The following is a 20,506-nucleotide window of genomic DNA, read 5'->3' as shown; positions in this document are numbered from 1 at the left end:
AAAAATCTACGTCAATAAATTTTTACTTTAACTTCACAAATGGTTGATATATATATATATATATATTGAATATACTTAAACAATTTGATAGGTGTAGACTGTTAGTTTTTAAAAGTACAATCATATAATACAATCTTATGAAATCAAATAGAAATCTCGACATAATCGATCAAAATTCTAATATTTAGAGCTTGTTTGGCATGAGCGTTTTTGATGAAAATAGTCAAAATGTCAAAACATCAAATCAGAACACTTTTTTACTTTTTATACATCTTTTCTTAAAACATAAAAAAAAATCAATTAAAAGAATCAATTCCGAAATAGCCCCTAATGTCTTTTTTCACCTCTCCATTTATTTATATTAATCGTAAGTAATAGATTAAAATTTTACAATACATATGGCACGTTTGTTTGTTTGGTGAGTGCTACATATGAACTTAATATTCAATTCATTAACTTTTTTCTATTATAATTTGAACTCACAAAATGATTACAGGGGTGCGAACCAAAATGATAAGCAAATAAGTCTCAAAAATTGAGGCTCCGTTGGGAAAGTCTCTCAAAATATGGTTCCACCCGTTGATTTGAGTGTGTTGTTTGTTTGGGTCTTTCAAATCATAATTCTACACCCATTTCTCAAAACTCAATTTAAAACAGAATTGTTACTTTTCAAAACTCATAACCAAAACACATAATTCAAAACTTAATTCAAATCAATATTTTAATTTTTTAAATATTTTAAATATTTTTAAAATATTTTAATTTTGTTAAGATTTTAAATATTTTAATATTTAAATATGTTATGCATTTTTTAAATTTTTTGAATACTTTTAAATATTTTAATTTCAAAATATTACGATTCGCAGTTTTTAAATTTTAAAATATTTTATTAAAATAAATTCAAACTCTATTTTATAGAAATATTTTTAAGTATTTTAATTTTTTTGTTATGTATTTGGTTACGATTTAGGTGTAGAGTTGTGAAAGTCGTATGGAGTTTCGAGTTATGCGTTTGGTTATGCGTTTTAAAAATAATTTCATAATTGACTTTTGTTTTATGTGTTTGGTTACGATTTGAGTGTAGAGTTGTTTTTAAATTTAAAATATTAATATTTGAAATTATTTAAATTTTTTGAATATTTAAATTATTTAAATTTTTACGATTTAAATTTTTTGAATATTTATTTTAATTTTTTACTTTTTAAATTTTTTAGATTATTTAAATTATTTAAATATTTATGATTTTAATTTTTTGAGTATTTATTTTGAAAAAAATTTATTTCCTCTGTAGCATTTTCAATTAAAAAATTGATTAATGTTATTTTCTATTAACAATAATTTTTTTTAATAGAATTCTAAAAAGAGTTTGGTTATTAGTGTTGATCAGAATTTTCAATAGTGTGAAAGTAGTATGTTTTGTTTTGAGTTATAATAATTTGAATTAAGTTTTGAAAACTCTTTCCAAAACTCATAACCAAAAAAATTTTCTTACTTCACATGTCAGATCAAACTTTCAAAACTCAATTCCACACTCTATTCAAAAACTATAACCGAACAGATTTTCTACACTCAAATCATAATTCCATAACTCACAAACTCAAAATACAACTCATACTTTCAAATCATATTTACAAAACTCTACCAAACGTAACCTAAAACTATGTATTATTCAATACTCAAGATCTAAGAATAATTAAAACAAAAAACAAAAAATAAAAATTTAAAATTTTTGCCAAACGGGCCTTACGAAGTTGAAATCGAGACGTAATATAATTTGTTTTTATCAATTTAAATAGAATGGTTCACGACACTAGAACTATTATAAAACTACACAATTCAAAGGATTTGTAAATTCATACCAACTCAACTCGAGTCAATGCCCGAACCCACAAACAAATTAAGAATATTATTTAACAGATACCCAAAAAAATAATAAATAAATAAATAAATTTAATTTGATTCAACTCGTTACAAATATATTATTAACATCACAGTTATAAGAAGTATGCCATACAATGGTATTATTAAAATTTCAAAAATATCCCATGGCTTTTACTCAACCACCTTACTATAGAGGCTAATAAATTGTGTGCGTGACATTAGTAAGGCCAATCATCTAGCCACACAAGATCTTATGTCCCTATTTTTCCCTCCACATATTTCAAATTATTTATTTGTCATACGATAAGTTTGACCGTATAAAAAGAAATGATTTGAGACAATGGGTCAAGCCCGTGTGGTGATTTTTGGATCCAATGGGTCAAGCCCATTTTGCCCATAACCTCCCTCTCTACAAAACTTGGGCACCCCTTGGGGTGTGCCCCGAGGTCCAATCCCGTGCCTTATAAACCCACTCAAAACATCCCACCAAATCAATGTGGGACAAGCCATTTTCCAACCTTAAGGAATTTCCACCAAAACTCCATTTCCGTGGAGCTCACTTTGGCTTCAATTTCCCATTCACCCGATAATGGTTTTGAGCAACCAAATATACCACGTGAATCACAACGCGGCATAGAACGCGTTACCGCTTAGACCCGCCAAAATAGACGTACGGGTCCCACCTAAATAATAGACTAAAGTTAGCAAAAAATTCTGTTTTTACCCAGAATTTTTCAACCATTTCCAACAAATTGTTATAAAGTAGGGATTAGTTTTAGGTGTGAAAGTATTTTATGAAAAAAATTGAATGTTTGATTATGATGCTTGCATTTAGACAAGACCATGTGCATTGTGGTTACATGAAATATTATTGGCCATTCAGATTTGCCAGCTCTAAGGTTGTGTTTTTCTAGCCCGATCTGATCATGGTCGATTCTCATTATTGAATCTATTGATAACCGGACTAGTAAATCTATTTGTCCAAAAAAAAAAGGGTCAAAAAATTTATTGAGAATTTGATTATGCGGGCTTTCTTTTTTAATAAAAAGGCGCTTCTATGATGAAGGAGGCATTGTGGACTATCTTGTACATTATTTGTAGTGCTCATGGCGAACACATAGCCCAACTACCACCTTGAGGCATGGACAACACATTGCCCAGCCAACACCTAGAAGTATTGTCCGCTTTGGCCTAAAGCATGATAGCTGGAGAGCCGCACGGATTTATTCCTTTGGTTTCCCAAGGACGCCTCCACAATGGAAGTGTCCAATGCTATCTTATAAGTCTATTCTAAATATTATATACAATCGATGTGGGATGGCAACACATATTTGAAACAAGATAATTGAGAATATTATCCGCAATCGATGTGGGATGGCAACCCATATATTTGAAACAAATGATATAATAACAAATATATAGCTTGGACATGAACATTGAATACATCATATTAATATTTTTCAAAACTGGTGTCGTTCAATGGTCAATTTTATTGAATTATTTTAGAAAATTTGAAGTTATTCTCAAATTTTCAAAACTTTAATTTATATTTCTTTATTTATCTTGATGAAACTTTGTCCCACGTAAAAAAAAGAAAAGATAAAAATAATGTATTAATAAATGAGGTTTTCAAAGTAATTTTTAAATCAAAGAGGCTTGATGATTTAAACCAAAAAAGCATTTTGACGGTGGAGGTATTGCTGATGAAGAGTGATAAAAAAAATTTATTAAAAAATCTACGTCAATAAATTTTTACTTTAACTTCACAAATGGTTGATATATATATATATATATATTGAATATACTTAAACAATTTGATAGGTGTAGACTGTTAGTTTTTAAAAGTACAATCATATAATACAATCTTATGAAATCAAATAGAAATCTCGACATAATCGATCAAAATTCTAATATTTAGAGCTTGTTTGGCATGAGCGTTTTTGATGAAAATAGTCAAAATGTCAAAACATCAAATCAGAACACTTTTTTACTTTTTATACATCTTTTCTTAAAACATAAAAAAAAATCAATTAAAAGAATCAATTCCGAAATAGCCCCTAATGTCTTTTTTCACCTCTCCATTTATTTATATTAATCGTAAGTAATAGATTAAAATTTTACAATACATATGGCACGTTTGTTTGTTTGGTGAGTGCTACATATGAACTTAATATTCAATTCATTAACTTTTTTCTATTATAATTTGAACTCACAAAATGATTACAGGGGTGCGAACCAAAATGATAAGCAAATAAGTCTCAAAAATTGAGGCTCCGTTGGGAAAGTCTCTCAAAATATGGTTCCACCCGTTGATTTGAGTGTGTTGTTTGTTTGGGTCTTTCAAATCATAATTCTACACCCATTTCTCAAAACTCAATTTAAAACAGAATTGTTACTTTTCAAAACTCATAACCAAAACACATAATTCAAAACTTAATTCAAATCAATATTTTAATTTTTTAAATATTTTAAATATTTTTAAAATATTTTAATTTTGTTAAGATTTTAAATATTTTAATATTTAAATATGTTATGCATTTTTTAAATTTTTTGAATACTTTTAAATATTTTAATTTCAAAATATTACGATTCGCAGTTTTTAAATTTTAAAATATTTTATTAAAATAAATTCAAACTCTATTTTATAGAAATATTTTTAAGTATTTTAATTTTTTTGTTATGTATTTGGTTACGATTTAGGTGTAGAGTTGTGAAAGTCGTATGGAGTTTCGAGTTATGCGTTTGGTTATGCGTTTTAAAAATAATTTCATAATTGACTTTTGTTTTATGTGTTTGGTTACGATTTGAGTGTAGAGTTGTTTTTAAATTTAAAATATTAATATTTGAAATTATTTAAATTTTTTGAATATTTAAATTATTTAAATTTTTACGATTTAAATTTTTTGAATATTTATTTTAATTTTTTACTTTTTAAATTTTTTAGATTATTTAAATTATTTAAATATTTATGATTTTAATTTTTTGAGTATTTATTTTGAAAAAAATTTATTTCCTCTGTAGCATTTTCAATTAAAAAATTGATTAATGTTATTTTCTATTAACAATAATTTTTTTTAATAGAATTCTAAAAAGAGTTTGGTTATTAGTGTTGATCAGAATTTTCAATAGTGTGAAAGTAGTATGTTTTGTTTTGAGTTATAATAATTTGAATTAAGTTTTGAAAACTCTTTCCAAAACTCATAACCAAAAAAATTTTCTTACTTCACATGTCAGATCAAACTTTCAAAACTCAATTCCACACTCTATTCAAAAACTATAACCGAACAGATTTTCTACACTCAAATCATAATTCCATAACTCACAAACTCAAAATACAACTCATACTTTCAAATCATATTTACAAAACTCTACCAAACGTAACCTAAAACTATGTATTATTCAATACTCAAGATCTAAGAATAATTAAAACAAAAAACAAAAAATAAAAATTTAAAATTTTTGCCAAACGGGCCTTACGAAGTTGAAATCGAGACGTAATATAATTTGTTTTTATCAATTTAAATAGAATCGTTCACGACACTAGAACTATTATAAAACTACACAATTCAAAGGATTTGTAAATTCATACCAACTCAACTCGAGTCAATGCCCGAACCCACAAACAAATTAAGAATATTATTTAACAGATACCCAAAAAAATAATAAATAAATAAATAAATTTAATTTGATTCAACTCGTTACAAATATATTATTAACATCACAGTTATAAGAAGTATGCCATACAATGGTATTATTAAAATTTCAAAAATATCCCATGGCTTTTACTCAACCACCTTACTATAGAGGCTAATAAATTGTGTGCGTGACATTAGTAAGGCCAATCATCTAGCCACACAAGATCTTATGTCCCTATTTTTCCCTCCACATATTTCAAATTATTTATTTGTCATACGATAAGTTTGACCGTATAAAAAGAAATGATTTGAGACAATGGGTCAAGCCCGTGTGGTGATTTTTGGATCCAATGGGTCAAGCCCATTTTGCCCATAACCTCCCTCTCTACAAAACTTGGGCACCCCTTGGGGTGTGCCCCGAGGTCCAATCCCGTGCCTTATAAACCCACTCAAAACATCCCACCAAATCAATGTGGGACAAGCCATTTTCCAACCTTAAGGAATTTCCACCAAAACTCCATTTCCGTGGAGCTCACTTTGGCTTCAATTTCCCATTCACCCGATAATGGTTTTGAGCAACCAAATATACCACGTGAATCACAACGCGGCATAGAACGCGTTACCGCTTAGACCCGCCAAAATAGACGTACGGGTCCCACCTAAATAATAGACTAAAGTTAGCAAAAAATTCTGTTTTTACCCAGAATTTTTCAACCATTTCCAACAAATTGTTATAAAGTAGGGATTAGTTTTAGGTGTGAAAGTATTTTATGAAAAAAATTGAATGTTTGATTATGATGCTTGCATTTAGACAAGACCATGTGCATTGTGGTTACATGAAATATTATTGGCCATTCAGATTTGCCAGCTCTAAGGTTGTGTTTTTCTAGCCCGATCTGATCATGGTCGATTCTCATTATTGAATCTATTGATAACCGGACTAGTAAATCTATTTGTCCAAAAAAAAAAGGGTCAAAAAATTTATTGAGAATTTGATTATGCGGGCTTTCTTTTTTAATAAAAAGGCGCTTCTATGATGAAGGAGGCATTGTGGACTATCTTCTACATTATTTGTAGTGCTCATGGCGAACACATAGCCCAACTACCACCTTGAGGCATGGACAACACATTGCCCAGCCAACACCTAGAAGTATTGTCCGCTTTGGCCTAAAGCATGATAGCTGGAGAGCCGCACGGATTTATTCCTTTGGTTTCCCAAGGACGCCTCCACAATGGAAGTGTCCAATGCTATCTTATAAGTCTATTCTAAATATTATATACAATCGATGTGGGATGGCAACACATATTTGAAACAAGATAATTGAGAATATTATCCGCAATCGATGTGGGATGGCAACCCATATATTTGAAACAAATGATATAATAACAAATATATAGCTTGGACATGAACATTGAATACATCATATTAATATTTTTCAAAACTGGTGTCGTTCAATGGTCAATTTTATTGAATTATTTTAGAAAATTTGAAGTTATTCTCAAATTTTCAAAACTTTAATTTATATTTCTTTATTTATCTTGATGAAACTTTGTCCCACGTAAAAAAAAGAAAGGATAAAAATAATGTATTAATAAATGAGGTTTTCAAAGTAATTTTTAAATCAAAGAGGCTTGATGATTTAAACCAAAAAAGCATTTTGACGGTGGAGGTATTGCTGATGAAGAGTGATAAAAAAAATTTATTAAAAAATCTACGTCAATAAATTTTTATTTTAACTTCACAAATGGTTGATATATATATATATATATATATATTGAATATACTTAAACAATTTGATAGGTGTAGACTGTTAGTTTTTAAAAGTACAATCATATAATACAATCTTATGAAATCAAATAGAAATCTCGACATAATCGATCAAAATTCTAATATTTAGAGCTTGTTTGGCATGAGCGTTTTTGATGAAAATAGTCAAAATGTCAAAACATCAAATCAGAACACTTTTTTACTTTTTATACATCTTTTCTTAAAACATAAAAAAAATCAATTAAAAGAATCAATTCCGAAATAGCCCCTAATGTCTTTTTTCACCTCTCCATTTATTTATATTAATCGTAACTAATAGATTAAAATTTTACAATACATATGGCACGATTGTAACCCATTCTGAAAAATACATGCATAAATTCACATTCAATAAATTAAGGGCACTTCTGGAATTATTTCGAAAACCAGTGAAAATAACACTCAGAATTTTCGAACTAGAATTATAACTAATCCAAGCTTCATATTCTATCCCCCGTGTTATATCACAGTTTCATATTTCAATAGCAGTAGATTGGAGAGAATTGATATTAATACCTACATGAGGTCTCGGGATACTGTAACGGTCAATCCCATGATCGTAATAGGTATCAAACTCCATAGCAATGAAAGAACTAAATGATCTGATTGTACCAGGTTTGATCGTAATAGGTATCAAACTCCACAGTTGATATTGACACCTCTACCGTTAGTTACCGTTTATAATCAAACGGAAATTGTCGACGTGGCACTGAAATTTCGTTTGAAATTTTATTTTATCCCCCAAACTATCTCAAAAATTTCAATTGCACCCCAAACTTCATATTGTTGAGGGGTCTAATTGATATTTTGGGAATAATTTAGGAATAAAATGAAATCTCAAATGAAGACGGCAATTAACGGTGGGGTGAAATTGATTCAAAATTGATCATCGATGTATAGTTTGAAGGACAAAATGAAATTTCCTCTTTTATTTATATGAAGAGTAAGTAGACTGTTGGAGATGAATTTTTTGTGTTATGACTCTTTAGGCTATGTTTGGTTTAAGAATTTAGATAGGACGGGACTCGAAACTAGGATCATATGTTTAATAATGAAGACACTTACAACTTGAACAACTCATACTATATATGTATTTTTCTTTGTCATTATTCTTATACTAGTACATTTTACATATTGCATGTGTCGACTAGTAATTTGACATTTCTATGAATTTATTGTTCCAAAGTCACTGTGGGTCTTCTTTCATCACAAATGAAATGAAAACGTGGCATGGAAATTTCTTAAGCACTATCATAGGGGAAATTGTACTATACACACCCCATTTCAAGGGTGTAGTATATGCACCTCTAATTATGTCATTTTTTTTTTAATTATGACTAATTTTTCTTCTTTAATTATGATATTATTTTAGTTATAACTCATGAGATCTTTGGTTATACCTTATGTAGTGTTTGGTTATGACTTGTTTTTTTTGAGTTATGATTTAGAAAGTATGGAGTTAGATCATTTTCTTCTTTGATTATAACCTGCATATCATTCCCATATTATGGAATCTTCTCTGGCTTGTATATATGTATATATATATTCAAAACTGATAGAGACCCCGTTAAAAATGAGTCTTAACTTTTGGGGTTAGAGTAGTACTCCGGGAATATTTAATAATTTCTCCTTAATACTTCTTGGAATTCTAGTTATGTATTTTTTTTTTCCTTGTAAGCAATAAATATATATGTTTTCGCTTTTTGTTTAATGCTTTCATTTTTTTGGAAAACACAAAAGTCTAGGAGGGTTGCAGTTTGAAAGTCGCTCATAATCCACAAACACAAAACACACACATATGGTTCCTATTCTAAGTTGAAGGTTTCAATGACGTTTGGAGTGTCAATTGGGTTGAGAGCTTGATTTAATGTACGAAATTGTCTTCAATAATTTATTTTGTTGGACTTGAGCACAGTGACAATCCCCAAGTCAATGTAAAGTCTCTTATTTGGAGACTTGGGATCAAACCCCTCCGTCTGGGTAAGAAGTGTTTTTAATTGGGAATGTATTGTATCCACACACACACACAAATCCACTCTGTCACTAAAATTATCACATTTGTGTCACCCTACACCTGCCTATCAATTTGGAAAACAAAAATGCTATGGACCCAGATTTCTTGTTCCAAATTTTTCTGGGTAAAGTGTTTGTATGATAAAGATTAAATTGGTATAATGGAATGAATTGATGTTTCTGGATAAATTTTAGGGTAAAATTTTTGGAATTGTAACATTGTTGTTTGAACAATTAACTCTTTAAACTAATTAGTTCACTATATCCCAAACAATCAAATGTGGTTAATATTTTTTGAGCAGGTCTACCGACTAGAAAATGGAACCAGAAAATCACCCAAAAATTACAATCTAATGTTAAGATTTATTTATGCTGGGTCGACCCATGACAATAAGCTTTAAAATGGACCCTAGATCAGGAATTCTTTCTGGTATATTTTCCGGGGACAATAGACTTTTTGTAAGGGCCAAATATTACAATGAATTGTAGCAAATTATTCAATAAAATTATTGTCAGCAAGTATGACATTTCGTCAAAAATATATATATATATATATATATATATTAACTCTGAAGTGAACTAATGTTCAATTTAAAGGGTAAACTGATAATTTGAAGATGCAAAATCAATTTTTTTTCTCCAAAAAAAATACATGAAAATCAAACCTGGAGAGCGTGCGTGCTTCATGAGTTTGACAATGAAAAAGACCTCTGCAAAAAAATGCCATTAATAACACACACTTTCTCTCTCTCTCTCTCTCTCTCATAAAGAGAGATTAAATAGGAAAATTTTAAAGGTTCTAAAATTTCTACCAAATGACATTTGATAAAATATTTAATATGGTGAAAGCCGCTTGCAAATTGAAGAGAATCAAAACAATTAAAATAATAATAATTCTACACATATTCACAACTTTACTAAAAATCTCATTAAAAATACAAATGATCAAATGTGATCGTTATCAAAATAATAATTTTATTTAAATCTCCAATGATATTTGGATATGAATGATTTTAGTAGGATTAGCAATACTACGAACCCATCTTATCAACTCAGAAATTACTTAGAATTTTCAACTTATAGTTCAGATTTATTCTATACATAAACCCCACATGAACCTCACATTACACAAATTAATCTCTACCATACAATCACTTATCCAGAATTTTCTGGATGAATAAGGGTGGGTCTCTAGACATTTCTTTAGTAGGATTGTTAGTAAAATTTTAAATAAATATAGTGATGCTCTTAAAAAAATACAAAGGCAAAATTACATAAAATAAATAAATAAATAATTTGACACTTGTAATAAAATTAATTTTTTAATAAAATTACTTTTTTAATTTTTTCAATTTGAAGTCCAAATTTTTTTTTCAATTTAAATTATTTGACTATTTTTATTAAGTAAAATTAATCAAAAAATAATATTTTAATTATTAAACTGTGTACATAAAATGTCTATAAAAAAATTTATTTAGTTTAACGACTAAAATACTCTTTTTTAGTCAGTTTTACTTAATAAAAATAGCTAGATGATTTAAATTGAAAATAAATCAAAAGATTAGATTTTAAATTGATAAAATTAAAAACTTAAATTTATTTTGTTACAATAGTCAAATCGTTCTTCTTCTTCTTCTTTTTTTTGTAATTTTTCCAAAGGAATTTCAGGTGTGAGCTATATACGTAAATAAATTTTTAATTTTATAAATTTAAACTCTAAGTTTTTATTTGTTTTCAATTGAAAATATTTGGCTAAATTTGTTAAGTAATACTGACAACAACAACAAAAAAAAAAAAGAAGGCATTTTTGTTAGTAAACTCAATGAAAAAATGCATATTTTAGATATTTATGTACACCTATATTGAATATAATGATTAAAATATTATTTTTCTACCAATTTTACTTAACCAGTAAATGGTTTAGATTTTACCCCCAAAAAAAATTGATTTAGATTGGAAATAAATTCAAGTTTTAATATTTAAATTAACAAAATTAAAAACTCATGATTTATTCATTGAATTTTTTATTTTGGTAATTTCCCACAAAATAAAGAAATAAATAAATTACTCCTTGCTATCTCTTAAAGCATCTCCAATTTTTAATCGCCTTTTTTATCCAAAAAAAAAAGTGCTCAAAATCATCTTTCAATTCATTCATTAAAAATGTTTATCAAAACAAGACATTTTTTTTTAATCAAACTGAAAATTTATCAAATCCTTCATCAAAGTGAAAATTTAAAAAGTTGAAAAAAACTATTATTCATTAATGGTTTTGAAACTCAAAATAGTTTTGAATTTTTACTTTTAGTCCTTGTGGATTAGTGAGCATAAATGCACCATTATACAATATATTTTCATTTCATTATTAAGTTCATATCAACTCGTTATATTGTTTCCACAGTTGTAAACTCCGAAACATATTTAACATTTGATAATCATGAACAAAGATATGATATATATATATATATATATATATATCGCTGCGGATAATGTTTACAATGATAAATTTGTTGAAGTTTGTGTATTTTAATATTAAAACAACTATATATAAATGGTTGTTTCTATAATAAACCCAAAACAAACACTGGAATACATGGGTACAATACATTAAAATATGCAACCAACTAGGCCTAACCTAGTTGGCCACCATACCTTCTTCAGGGTTTAGTCCCAAGTAGGTTATGAGTTCAATTCCCCTTAGAGGGGTTGAATTAAGGGAGTGCAAGCACCTGGGTGCTTTGCCAAGGGTGGGAAGATATTCTCCCATAGATGTTAATCTAACAACTAACATTTATCGATAAAAAAAGAAAACATTAAAATATGCTAGTACTCAACTCGAATACATTGAAATATTGTACTAGAAACTATATGAATCAACTTATTGATGATGTATACAAATACAATGCAGATGGATCAGAAGTTGCGGTGGAGCCATTTGTTAAAGCAGCCAAAGATGAAGAACTAGTCATCGAAGGAGCAAAGTATGTTGGCACAGGCATTTTGGTAGGGAGAATGGGCAATGGAGCTTCAAAATTAAGCACATGAATTGCTTGCCTAATTGAAGGTCGGAGATTGTGATCTGGGTGAGCACACCAAAGCCCAACAATCATCAAGCATTCCACTTCTTCTTGAACGAAATCTGCACATATCTTCGAATCCAATGCCTCAAGAAGCCTACCAGTACCATAGAGATCCCAAACCCAGTCTACCATTCTCATTTGACTTTCTGGGACCTTCAAGCTAATGGGTTTTCTTCCACATGTTATTTCCAGTGCCACAACTCCAAAACTAAAGGCATCTGATTCCTTATTGGCTTTGCCTGTAACTAGGCATTCTGGTGCCATGTAACCTATTGTTCCTGCCAAAATTGTTGTTTGTGACCCCTTACCGTGGTCGACAAGCCTTGCTAATCCAAAATCCCCAAGTTTAGGATTGGAATTTGAATCCAACATGACATTACTTGATTTTACATCTCTGTGCACTATACATTGTTCACATTCTTCGTGTAGATAGAGCAATGCTGAGGCCAAGCCTTTAGCAATTTTGTACCTTATTGCCCATGTCAATAAACTTTTTTCTTCGAAGAGATGATAATCTAAGCTTCCATTTTCCATGACCTCATAAACAAGTAAGAATTCTCTTTTTTCATGACACCAACCAAGTAGTTGGACCAAATTTCTATGCCACAACCGACTAATGATCTTCACTTCTGATATGTACTCCTTTATTCCTTGTTTGATTCCTTAGATATTCTCTTCACAGCGACGTGGAGGTTGGATTCCCTCAAGAAACCTCTATAAACCCCACCAAACCCTCCCTCTCCAAGCTTCTGTTCCTTCGCAAAGTAGTTTGTTGCACGAATTAATTCACCATATGAAAACTTCTTTGGTCCGGTACCTACCTCGAATTCATTGTCCACGGATAATTCAATAGCAAGCTCATCTTCTTTTTTTGCTGCTTTATTACTACTTTTGTTCCACAACACAAATCCAAGCAAAGCTAACACACTAATAACCAAAATAAATGAGCCGACAACCACCCCCAGTGCCTTTTTGTTGTTTTCACCCATCCTCTTCTTATCGATTTGCAAAGTCGAATTGAATTGCCCTGTTCTCACATTATTTTTCACAAGAGGATCTTTATGCATGGCTCGACCAGCTTTTTGCAATCGGTTCAAGCCCCGGTCGTTTGGGGTGACTTGGATGCCATCTTCGTTGATATAAGCAGGTGGATCAGCTTTTATGTCGATATTTTCACGCGTATCAATCTTCGTGAAGTTGAAGCTTAGTGAATTTGCTTGAAGAGGGAAATAGTAAAGGGTGAAGAAGAAGAGAGAACAAAGAAGAATAGTACTTGACGGAACTAATGGGTTCCAAGAGTTGCACAGAGTCATAGCCATGGTTGGTTTTGTTGTGAGGAGAAAAATTAGTTCTTAATTCTTGATGAGTATAAATTAAATAATCATAGAAGTGTGAACAAATGTATTTTCACCAACTCATTGCTCCCAAGTCTTCTTATACTTATGTTGGGGTTATCTTTAGAAAGCAAACACAAGACACTTACGCGTCTTTGATTAGGCGAACGTTGAAATTATTAATTTGTAAGATTTGTATTTGGGTATTAGCACTATAAAAAATTAAAATTTTAGAGATCAAAATTTAAAAACAAAATTATTTTTTAAGAACTAAATATTTTTGTTGCAAAAAGTGCCGTCATTATATTTTTAGCAACGAAAATTTGACATTAGTGATGAATTATTATTTTTTCGGAATCAAATTTTTTGTCTAAAAAAATAAACCATTTTGAGACCAAATTATTTTGTTCCTAAAATTCTCTTTATTAGTGATATTTTAAAAAAATTGTCGCTAAAAGCCATGTTTTTAACTTTTCGGGACGACCTTTTAGCGACTACTCTCACAATGATAGAAATTAGTCACTAAATGTCTTTTGCAACAAATTTTTACTTTTAGAGATCAAAAAATTTAATCTCTAAAACTTTTATATGTTGTAGTGTAGACTCTGATAGGTATTCTATCTAACAAAATTGGTGAATTTTTTAATTTTACAACTTATAATGTTTTTTTTTAATCAGTAAAAGTTAGTGATTAGTTGGTTAAATTAGCATCTCAAAAGGTTCTTACTCATAGAATTCTCGGACTTAAATTGGGTTTTATTGAATCATGTGGTTCTAGTATGAATATGAGGTTTTAATTGATTCATAGGGTTTTAACAGGAGAATTCCTATCAATAATAATAGTAAAGTCACATTAGGCATAATCACCAAGCAAAAAAAAGAAACAGGAAAAAAAGAGGATTCAAAAGGCCTATAAGGATCAAGATAAAGATAAAAAGAGGACCATATTTTAGATAAAGAGGCTTATAAGAAAACTGAGAGAACTTTACATTTTTAGCATTATCGCCACAAAGGAAGATCTTTTGGTTTTTTCTTTCCACTGGCCAAAGGGCTAGCCAGGCCACAACCACTTGGTTCCTACAAATAATAATGTCAATCAAAAAAATATAATTGAAATTATATATTTCTATTGTATATTCCATTAATTCAGCTATATAATCAATTCTACACTAATTTTATAAATTGTTGATTCCCTCATTATTAATCTTTCTAATCAAATAAGGTCTTAAAGTAAGTTGAGACTATTGTGTGACACTATTATGCAGTGTTTCTGATAAACGAAAAATTGTAAAACACATTAGGTAAGTCATTATTGTCTCTCAACTACTTAGCACAGGTGGATCAATATGGTTCTACCTATAAAAATTTTATGACACCCTTGGTGACAATAATATTGAAATATTTTAATTTTTCAATAACCAGGTTATCCGTGTCACCTCTATGTTATGTAAGTTGAACACTAATTTGACATGTTCAATATTCGTATTATCAAGTCGTATCATACATATGTTCGTGTCAAAAAATAGTCAATCTTAAACTGTTAACTTCGTATGCTAACTTTGGGTACGATTCAAATCGTGTTATTATGTCGTGTCAAAAATTAACTCTTTTACCTAGTCGTGTTATGTGGAACACATTTTGGGGAAGAGATATACGGATGTGCCTGCAAAGGCTTCATTATTGTGATTTGTTATTCACATTTACACTATGTTTGGAAACTTAGAAGAGAAAAAAAAAAGAAATTATTACTTAAGTTATAAGAGAAAAGAAAAGAAATAAAATGAAATAATTGTGATTTCTCTCCTTCTTATTTGGATAAGTAAGAAATAAAATAAAATAAATGATTTTGATTTCTCTCCTTGTTTGGTTAGATTTCATAAGAGAAAATAAAAGAAATTAATTTATGTTATATTACCAAAGTAACCTTTCTATATTTTCAATCATTTTATTTCCTTTATTTTTACTGGGACAAAATTAGTATTATAAAAATATTAGTTTCTTTTCTCTCCCAATCCCTCTACTTTTAGAAATATTGAAAATGAGGGTTACAATAGAAATGAGTTTTTCTTTATTTCTCTCAACTTCTCTTCACTTAAGTTATTCAAACAAGAGAAATACATATCTCTTCATTTCTTTTCTTTTCTTTTGTCTCCAAATCACTCAATCCAAAGGTATCATCAATTAATGAGAATGCAAACATTGCAATAATTTAATTACATGGTTAATTTGTTGGGATTTATTCCACATTTCACCAATGTAAATAGAAGCACATTCACGTACCAACAAAGAAAAAAGTACAATCACACTATGAGATTTACATAGTTCAACTCAAATTGTCTACATCTCCAAGTAAGAGAGATGATCTATTATAAATTGTAAAGAGTACAATCATGAGACCAAAAACTCGACACCAATATCCGAGCCCTAGACAATATTCATTTCCCGATCAAGAGCAACAGAGCCCCAAAGCCACACCTGCTCACACTTGGTGTCTCCGGTAATTCTCATAAGTTCCTTATTTATAGGCAAATACAAGATATCATAATCTCATACGATTAATAGAACCTATACATAATGGACTCATAATATATCTCAAACTCTACACTCTAATCCAAATATTTTTTTTAGTGAATAACTCTAATCCAAATATATGCAAACACCAATAATTATATGGGTCCTGCAAAAAATAAAACACACCCAACATAATTTAAAGTGTACCAAAAGTAACAAAGCCCTAAAGCCACACCTAGTGTCTTAAAACACACCTGCTCACACGCAACAAAGCCCCGAAGCCACACCTGCTCACACCTGTTGTCTCCGATAATTCTCATAAGTTCCTTATTTAAGGGCAAATCCAAAATATCATAATCTCATACGATTAATAGAACCTACACATAATGGACTCATAATAGATTTCAAACTCTACACTCTAATCCAAATATTTTATTTTTTTTTAGCGAATAACTCTAATTCAAATATATGTAAACACCAATAATTATATGGGTCCCGCAAAAAATAAAACACACCCAACATAATTTAATGTGCACCAAAAGTAACAAAGCCCTCCTAGTGTCTTAAGACACACCTACTCACACCCAACAAAGCCCCGAAGCCACACTTAGTGTCTCCAGTAATTCTCATAAGTTCCTTATTTATAAGCAAATCCAAGATATCATAATCTCATATAATTAATAGAACCTACACATAATGGACTCATAATAGATTTCAAACTCTACACTCTAATCCTTTTTTTTTTTTTTTTTTGAGTGAATAACTCTAATGCAAATATATGCAAACACCAATAATTATATAAGTCCTGCAAAAAATAAAACACACCCAACATAATTTGATGTGCACCAAAAGTAACAAATCTCTAAAGCCACACCTCCTCACACCCGGTGTCTTAAAACACACCTGCTCACACTCAACAAAGCCTCGAAGCCACACCTACTCAAACCTGGTGTCTCCGGTAATTCTCATAAGTTCCTTATTTATGGGCAAATCCAAGATATCATAATCTCATACGATTAATAGAACCTACACATCATGGACTCATAATAGATTTCAGACTCTACACTCTAATCCAAATATATATTTTTTTTAGTGAACAACTCTAATCCAAATATATGTAAACACCAATAATTATGTGGGTCCCGCAAAAAATAAAACACACCCAACATAATTTAATGTGCACAAATGTAACAAAGCCCCGAAGCCACACTTGATGTCTTAAAACACACTTGATGTCTTAAAACACACCTGCTCACACCCAACAAAGCCCCGAAGCCACACCTGGTGTCTCAGATAATTCTCATAAGTTCCTTATTTATAGGCAAATCCAAGATATCATAATCTCATACAATTAATAGAACCTACACATAATGGACTCATAATAGATTTCAAATTCTACACCCTAATCCTTCTTTTTTTCTTTTTTTTTTCTTTTTTTTTTTTTTTTTTTTTTTTTTTGAGTGAATAACTCTAATCCAAATATATGCAAACACCAATAATTATATGGGTCCTGCAAAAAATAAAACACAACCAACATAATTTAATGTGCACCAAAGGTAACAAAGCCCTGAAGCCACACCCCCTCACACCCAACAAAGCCCCGAAGCCACACCTGCTCACACCTAGTGTCTCCGGTAATTCTCGTAAGTTTCTTATTTATAGGCAAATCCAAGATATCATAATCTCATACGATTAATAGAACCTACACATAATGGACTCATAATAGATTTTAAACTCTACACTCTAATCCAAATATTATTTTTTTTAGTGAATAACTCTAATCCAAATATATGTAAACACCAATAATTATATGGGTCCCGCAAAAAACAAAAAAAAAAAACACACCCAACATAATTTAATATGCACCAAAAGTAACAAAGCCCCCAAAGCCACACATGCCCACCTGCTCACGGTTGGTGTCTTAAAACACACCTACTCACACCCAACAAGCCCCGAAGCCACGCCTGGTGTCTCTGATAATTCTCATAAGTTCCTTATTTATAAGCAAATCCAAGATATCATAATCTCATACAATTAATAGAACCTACCCATAATGGACTCATAATAGATTTCAAATTCTACACTCTAATCCAATCTTATTTTATTTTTTTTTATTTTTTATTTTTTGAGTGAATAACTCTAATCCAAATATATGCAATCACCAATAATTATATGAGTCCCGCAAAAAATAACACACTCGACATAATTTAATGTGCACCAAAAGTTGCCCACTAATTTCATTTTTTTTTAATTTATTTATTAGGATGGCATTGCGGAAAATGGTGGTGCGACAGTTGAATTAAATGGGTTTTTGGGGCTGATCTTTTGATGGCTTTTTTGTGGGTTTTTTCCCGTCAAAGTTAATTAAAAATAAAAAATAATTTACTTTTTTTTGTTTTTAAATATTTTTTTTTTCGCGTCTATGCAAAACCAATTCAACCTGAAAAGTAAAAAAACTTCAAATAATTTTGAAAAAAAAAACATTAAAAACAAAACAAAAATATATATATATATAAGACTTTTTTTCATTGAATACCAAAGTCACCCTAAATATTTGTTCCTGTTTGACTAGGCCCAAAAAATAAAATAAAATAAAAAATCTATTTTATCTATTTGGTTGGTATGATCGTACGTATGAATGAATTTCATGTTCTAGCCAACCAAAAAAAAAAAAAAATAAACACTTGACCAATCCAATAAAAAGTTTTCTTCCACTAACGATTAGAGCTAGACTTGAACGAGGATGACAGCAATCTATGCTGACAATATTACCCACCAAATGAATAGTGTGAGAATATAGGACAAATTACACTTGACACCTCTTGTATTTTTATTAAAATTTTATTTTAATCTCTTCACCTTTAATTATAGCAGTAAATTTCTTATATTATAAATTAAATTATAATTTCACCATTTAAAAAATTAAAAATGATGGACCTATGGTAAAAGTGAAGGGAATAAAATGAAATTTTAATAAAAGTATAATGGTACTAATAAGACGAGAAAAATGTTACGTAGTTTCAAATGACAAGTTTCGTGATAAAAGGGTGACATTACAACTTGACTTAAAGTATAAGAAATTGACTACTATAATTGAAAGTGAAGAGATTAAAGTAAAACTTTGATGAAAATACATGGGTGATAAGTGTAATTAACCCAAGAATATATATGTATTATTCAAGTTTATTGGACATCAAGTCTAAAATAATCATTTCTTCTTTATTTTGAGAAAGCAAGGCATTTAAAAGAAAAATTATTCATTCTCCTAATTTTGGCCTTCCAATTCCACCCCTAATGATGATAAAATTAGAAGGGCTAAAGATGAGAGAAGAGGACTACATAAATCATGCAGCAAAGTTAGTAGGTTAGGAATAGTCATTTTTTCGACATCTTATCAAATTAGTGTCAAATTTGCACAGGGAAGATAAATAAACAAGTCAAATTAGTATCAAATTCACACACCATAGAAAATTGATGTGGATTAATTTATTTATTTATTTTTGACATGATGTGTTTCACACAATAGGAATCGGACATGAACTCAAAATGACACAACATGATAATATAAAATAATATATAAAAAAAAAAAAAAAAAACTAACTGATGGAGTTAATATCGAAAGAATTCTGAAACGATCCAAGATGACATGATATGAATACGACCAACACAACACAGGTCTCCCCCTTATTCAAACTTTAAGGGAAAAAACAATGCATATATATAATTAGGGTATGAGCCCACCAGATAAGTGTGCTTAAAATATAAATTTTAATTTTAAATTAAAAACATATCTTTTATGTTCTTTAATTGGTGAAATTATTCATTATACGTTTAAGTCTTGTCCCCCTCTCAGTACTTGACAAAAGAAAAAAAGAGATTCATAAAAACTAAATGAGTTGTTTACTTTTTAATAATAATAATACTAATAATAATAATAATATAGATATAGATAGTATAGACAAAAAATAAAAAGGTGGCGAAAATAGAAGGGTTAAAGCTTGTGGCTTCTGAAAGCCAACCAATAATCTTCGTTGAAGAACACATGGGTTTCCGCTTTATGTTTGGAGTGTGAATTTAGTCGTCGAAAGCGAGCGGCGCAACACTTTCAAGGGTTTTATTAGGTGGGAATGTTGGTGAAGTAATTTTTAAAAAAAAATTATTTGTTTACTAATTATTGGATTAGTAAGAATGTATATTTATTTTGTTATTTTCTGATGAAATTAATTATATGAAATTTTATGTTTT

General features: G+C 29.5%; 1 pseudogene; it reads right to left on the bottom strand.

Moving 5' to 3' along the window:
* Positions 1–12,209: 12,209 nt before the first annotated feature.
* Positions 12,210–12,950, bottom strand: LOC145803913 (L-type lectin-domain containing receptor kinase IX.1 pseudogene; annotated as a pseudogene).
* Between the last annotated feature and the right edge of the window lie 7,556 nt (positions 12,951–20,506).

This window comes from Camellia sinensis, chromosome 12 (assembly GCF_055761805.1).
Source record: "Camellia sinensis isolate YWXY chromosome 12, ASM5576180v1, whole genome shotgun sequence".
NCBI classification, from domain to species: Eukaryota; Viridiplantae; Streptophyta; class Magnoliopsida; order Ericales; family Theaceae; genus Camellia; species Camellia sinensis.
Note: the sequence above shows the minus strand (reverse complement) of the source record. Positions and strands in the feature narration are given on the sequence as shown.